Source organism: Triticum urartu, chromosome 5A, assembly GCF_056163025.1.
Source record: "Triticum urartu cultivar PI428250 chromosome 5A, HENAU_Tu73, whole genome shotgun sequence".
In the NCBI taxonomy this organism is placed as follows: Eukaryota; Viridiplantae; Streptophyta; class Magnoliopsida; order Poales; family Poaceae; genus Triticum; species Triticum urartu.
Window position 1 is genome coordinate 542,690,278 of NC_141877.1, and position 6,668 is coordinate 542,696,945.

The following is a 6,668-nucleotide window of genomic DNA, read 5'->3' on the forward strand; positions in this document are numbered from 1 at the left end:
GGCTATGGAAATGCCATAATAGGTAGGTATGGTGGCTGTTTTGAGGAAGATATAAGGAGGTTTATGTGTGATAGAGTGTATCATATCATGGGGGTTGGATGCACCGGCGAAGTTTGCACCAACTCTCAAGGTGAGAAAGGGCAATGCACGGTACCGAAGAGGCTAGCAATGATGGAAAGGTGAGAGTGTGTATAATCCATGGACTCAACATTAGTCATAAAGAACTCACATGCTTATTGCAAAAATCTACAAGTCATCAAAAACAAAGCATTACGTGTATGCTCCTAGGGGGATAGATTGGTAGGAAAAGACCATCGCTCGTCCCCGACCGCCACTCATAAGGATGACAATCAAACAACACCTCATGTTTCAAATTTGTCACACAACGGTTACCATACGTGCATGCTACGGGACTTGCAAACCTCAACACAAGTATTTCTCAAATTCACAATTACTCAACTAGCATGACTCTAATATCACCATCTTCATATCTCAAAAAAATTATCAAGTATCAAACTTCACATAGTATTCAATGCACTTTATATGAAAGTTTTTATTATACCCATCTTGGATGCCTATCATATTAGGACTAATTTCATAACCAAAGAAAATTGCCATGCTGTTCTAAAAGAATCTCAAAATAATATAAGTGAAGCATGATATTGCATCTATTTCTTCAAAATAAAACCACCGCCGTGCTCTAAAAAGATATAAGTGAAGCACTAGAGCAAATGACAAACTACTCCAAAAGATGTAAGTGAAGATCAATGAGTAGTCGAATAATTATGCAACTATGTGAAGACTCTCTAACATTTAAGAATTTCAGATCTTGGTATTTTATTCAAACCGCAAGCAAAACAAAATAAAATAAAATGACGTTCCAAGCAAAACACATATCATGTGGTGAATAAAAATATAGCCTCAACTAAAGTTACAGATGAACGAAGACGAAAGAGGGGATGCCATCCGGGGCATCCCCAAGATTAGGCTCTTGGTCGTCCTTGAATATTATCTTGGGGTGCCTTGGGCATCCCCAAGCTTAGGGTCTTGCCACTCCTTATTCCATAGTCCATCGAATCTTTACCCAAAACTTGAAAACATCACAACACAAAACTCAGCAGAAAACTCGTAAGCTCCGTTAGTATAAGAAAGCAAATCACCACTTAGGTACTATCAAGACAAGATTAATAATTTTTATCACATGATGCCTACTGTACCATATCATTTCTACAATTTATAGTAAGCAATATAAGCCATAGAAACTAGAAAACAAGCAGACTATGCATCGAAAACAGAATCTGCTAAAAACAGAACAGTCTGTAGTAATCTGTAACTCCCGAATAATTATGTAACTCCAAAAATCCTGAGAAATTAGGAAGTCCTAGGAAATTTGTATATTGATCTAATGCAGTTGGAATTGGTATTTTATCGATCTCTGGTAGAAAAATGAAAATTATTCTCGTGAGCGCATACTTTCTGTTTTTTACAGCAAGATCAAATAACAATCACCCAAGAAGATCCTAATGGCTTTACTTGGCACAAAAACTAATTAAAACATAAAAACACAATCATAACATAGGGTAGATGATTTATTTATTACTAAACAGGAACAAAAAGCAAGGAACAAAAAATAAAATTGGGTTGCCTCCCAACAAGCGCTATCGTTTACGCCCCTAGCTAGGCATGACGATTTCAATGATGCTCACATAAAAGATAAGAATTGAAACATAAAGAGAGTATCATGAAGAATATGACTAGCACATTTAAGTCTAACCCACTTCCTATGCATAGGGATTTTGTGAGCAAACAATTTATGGGAACAAGAATCAACTAGCATAGGAAGGTAAAACAAGCATATCGTCAAGGTTTTCAACACATAGAGAGGAAACATGATATTATTGCAACTCCTACAAGCATATATTCCTCCCTCATAATAATTTTCAGTAGCATCATGAATGAATTCAACAATATAACCATCACACAAAGCATTTTTTTCATGATCTACAAGCATAGAATTTTTATTACTCTCCACCAAAGTTTAACATCGCGGGCTAAAGCATTTAGCGGCTAGCTGGTGCAAACGCTACAGCCGCTATCACCGGCTATAGCGGCCGCTAACCCATTTCGTGGCTACAATAATTTGCCTAAGAAAACATGGGATTTTAGGTAGAAAACAGAGGATTCTTAGTATAAATTCGAACATAACAAGTACAGTAAAGGTCTAAAGCAGTTCGACAGATAAATAGCAATATAAATCTGCGCAGCTGGGAAGAACAGCGCAGCTGCCGTGGAGAAGGAAGGCGGAGAAGATATCATCGTGGTCGCAGAGGCGTCGCCGTGCCGAGGCCCCTCGTCGCCGGCCGCCTTTCCACCTCCCCCGCAATTGAATCCAGCTCCTGACAAAGTAGCTGTCGGTGCACCTAGGAAGAAAATCGCAGCCGCCGCAAACTTTTTGGTCAGAGGGAGAGAAGGGAATGGGGACCAGGAGGGACACGAGCTAGGTTTTCTGGAGAAGATGCTATATACCATCGTGAGAAATTTGAGCCGTTTCTCGCTGTTTGGGCCCTTTTGTGTCAGTCTTTCGGCCCATCCCGCGAAGTTCCAGCGATCGCAAAGCCAAATCGCCATGTTTCGCGTGTGATCGTGCAATTAGCGGCAGATCGCGTTTTCTCAGCAATTGCCTCGCGGGAAGGCTCCCAGAACGCGATAGCTCCGTGATCACTGAGTTTTCGCCCGCGATTTAAAACTTTGCTCTCCACATAAGCAAATTTCTTCTCATGAATAGTAGTGGGAGCAAACTCAACAAAATAACTATCATGTGAGGCATAATCCAATTGAAAATTAAAATCAAGATGACAAGTTTCATGATTATCATTGTTCTTTATAGCATACATGTCATCACAATAATCATCATAGATAGCAACTTTCTTCTCATAATCAATTGGAACCTCTTCCGTAATAGTGGATTCATCACTAAATAAAGTCATGACCTCTCCAAATCAACTTTCATAATTATCAAAATAAGATTCAACACCCTCCAAAATAGTGGGATCATTACTTCCTAAAGTTGACACTCTTCCAAACCCACTTTCATCAATATAATCATCATAAATAGGAGGCATGCTTTCATCATAATAAATATTCCCATCAAAACTTGGAGGACTAAAAATATCATATTCATCAAACATAGCATCCCCAAGATTGTGGCTTTGCATATCATTAGCATCATGGGTATTCAAGGAATTCATACTAACAACATTGCAATCATGCTCATCATTCAAATATTTAGTGCCAAACATTTTAATGCATTCTTCTTCTAGCACTTGGGCACAATTTTCCTTTCCTTCATTTTCATGAAATATATTAAAAAGATGAAGCTTATGAGGCACCCTCAATTCCATTTTTTGTAGTTTTCTTTTATAAACTAAACTAGTGATAAAATAAGAAACAAAAATATTCGATTGCAAGATCTAAAGATATGCCTTGAAGCGCTAACCTCCCTGGCAACGGCGCCAGAAAAGAGCTTGATGTCTACTACACAACCTTCTTGTCGACGTTGTTGGGCCTCCAAGTGCAGAGATTTGTAGGACAGTAGCAAATTTCCCTCAAGTGGATGACCTAAGGTTTATCAATCTGTGGGAGGCGTAGGATGAAGATGGTCTCTCTCAAGCAACCCTGCAACCAAATAACAAAGAGTCTCTTGTGTCCCCAACACACCCAATACAATGGTAAATTGTCTAGGTGCACTAGTTCGGTGAAGAGATGGTGATATGAGTGCAATATGGATGGTAGATGAAGGTTTTTGTAATCTGGAAATATAAAAACAGTAAGGTAGCAAGTGATAAAAGTGAGCGTAAACGGTATTGCAATGCTAGGAAACAACGCCTAGGGTTCATACTTTCACTAGTGCAAGGTCTCTCAACAATAATAACATAATTGGATCATATAACTATCCCTCAACATGCAACAAAGGGTCACTCCAAAGTCACTAATAGCGGAGAACAAATGAAGAGATTATTGTAGGGTATGAAACCACCTTAAAGTTATCCTTTTTGATTGATCTATTCAAGAGTCCGTAGTAAAATAACACGAAGCTATTCTTTCCGTTTGATATATCATAGAGTTCATACTAGAATAACACCTTAAGACACAAATCAACCAAAACCCTAATGTCACCTAGATACTCCAATGTCACCTCAAGTATCCGTGGGTATGATTATACGATATGCATCACACAATCTCAGATTCATCTATTCAAACCAACACAAAGTACTTCAAAGAGTGCCCCAAAGTTTCTACCGGAGAGTCAGCCCAAAAATGTGTGCCAACCCCTATGCATAAGTTCACAAGGTCACTGAACCCGCAAGTTGATCACCAAAACATACATCAAGTAGATCACGTGAATATCCCATTGTCACCACAGATAAGCACATGCAAGACATACATCAAGTGTTCTCAAATCCTTAAAGACTCAATCCGATAAGATAATTTCAAAGGGAAAACTCAATCCATTACAAGAGAGTAGAGGGGGAGAAACATCATAAGATCCAACTCTAATAGCAAAGCTCATGATACATCAAGATCGTGCCAAATCAAGAACACGAGAGAGAGAGAGAGAGATCAAACACATAGCTACTGGTACATACCCTCAGCCCCGAGGGTGAACTACTCCCTCCTCATCATGGAGAGTGCCAGGATGATGAAGATGGCCACCGGAGAGGGACTCCCCCTCCGGCAGGGTGCCAGAACGGGTCTAGATTGGTTTTCGGTGGCTACGGAGGCTTGCGGCGGTGGAACTCCCGATCTAGGTTATGTTCAAGAAGTTTGGGTACATACAAGAGGTTCTGGGATCGGGAACAAGTCAGGGGGGTCTCCGAGGAGGCCACGAGGTAGGAGGGCGCCCGGGGGGGTAGGGCGCTCCCCCCACCATCGTGAGTGCCTCGGGACTCTTCTGGCCTATCTCCGATACTCCCTGGGCTTCTTGTGGTCCAAAAATAATCTCCATGAAATTTCAGGTCAATTGGACTCCGTTTGGTTTTCCTTTTCTGCGATACTCAAAAACAAGGAAAAAACTGAAACTGGCACTGGGCTCTAGGTTAATAGGTTAGTCCGGAAAATCATATAAAATAGCATATAAATGCATATAAAACATCCTAGATGGATAATATAATAGCATGGAACAATCAAAAATTATAGATACGTTGGAGACGTATCAGGCCTTAGCTGGATCAAGAGTACGAGGGACGTCACCGAGCAGAGCGTGTGCAGATCGCGGAGGTGTCGTGTGTTTGGTACTTAATCGGTTGGATCGCGAAGACATTTTACTACATCAACCGTGTTAATAAACGCTTCCGCTTTCGGTCTACGAGGGTACGTAGACACACTCTCCCCTCTCATTGCTATGCATCTCCTAGATAGATCTTGCGTGATCGTAGGAAATTTTTTAAAATACTACGTTCCCAACAAAAAGGACTAAGGATATGTTTCTCGTTTATGGAGGTGACAAAGAGCTCGTCGTAAATGGTTACGTCGATGCAAGCTTTCACACTGATCTGGATGACTCTAACTCACAAACCGGATACGTATTTATATTGAATGGTGGAGCTATCAGTTGGTGCAGTTCCAAGCAGAGCATTGTGGCGGAATCTATGTGTGAAGCGGAGTACATAGATGCTTCGGAAGCAACAAATGAAGGAGTCTGTATGAAGGAGTTCATATCCGATCTAGGTGTAATAACTAGTGCATCGGTCCAATGAAAATCTTCTGTGACAATACTGGAGCAATTGCCTTGGCGAAGGAATCTAGATTCACAAGAGAACCAAACACATCAAGAGACGCTTCAATTCCATCCGCGATCAAGTCAAGGAGGGAGACATAGAGATTTGCAAGATACATACGGATCTGAATGTTGTAGACCCGTTGACTAAGCCTCTCTCATGAGCAAAACATGATCAGCATGAAGACTCCATGGGTGTTAGAATCATTACTATGTAATCTAGATTATTGACTCTAGTGCAAGTGGGAGACTGAAGGAAATATGCCCTAGAGGCAATAATAAAGTTGTTATTTATATTTCCTTATATTATGATAAATGTTTATTATTCATGCTGGAATTGTATTAATCAAAAACTTAGTACATGTGTGAATACATACACAAAACTGAGTGTCCCTAGTATGCCTCTACTTGACTAGCTAATTAATCAAAGATGGTTAAGTTTCCGAGCCATAGACATGTGTTGACATTTGATGAACGGGATCACATCATTAGAGAATGATGTGATGGACAAGACCCATATGTTAGCTTAGCATAATGATCGTTTAGTTTTATTGCTATTGCTTTCTTCATGACTTATACATGTTCCTCTGACTATGAGATTATGCAACTCCCGAATACCGGAGGAACACCTTATGTGCTATCAAATGTCACAACATAACTGGGTGATTATAAAGATGCTCTACAGGTGTCTCCGATGGTGCTTGTTGAGTTGGCATAGATCAAGAATAGGATTTGTCACTCTGTGTATTGGAGAGGTATCTCTGGGCCCTCTCGGTAATGCACATCACTATGAGCCTTGCAAGCAATGTGACTAATGAGTTAGTTACAAGATGATGCATTATGGAATGAGTAAAGAGACTTGCCAGTGACGAGATTGAACTAGGTATGATGA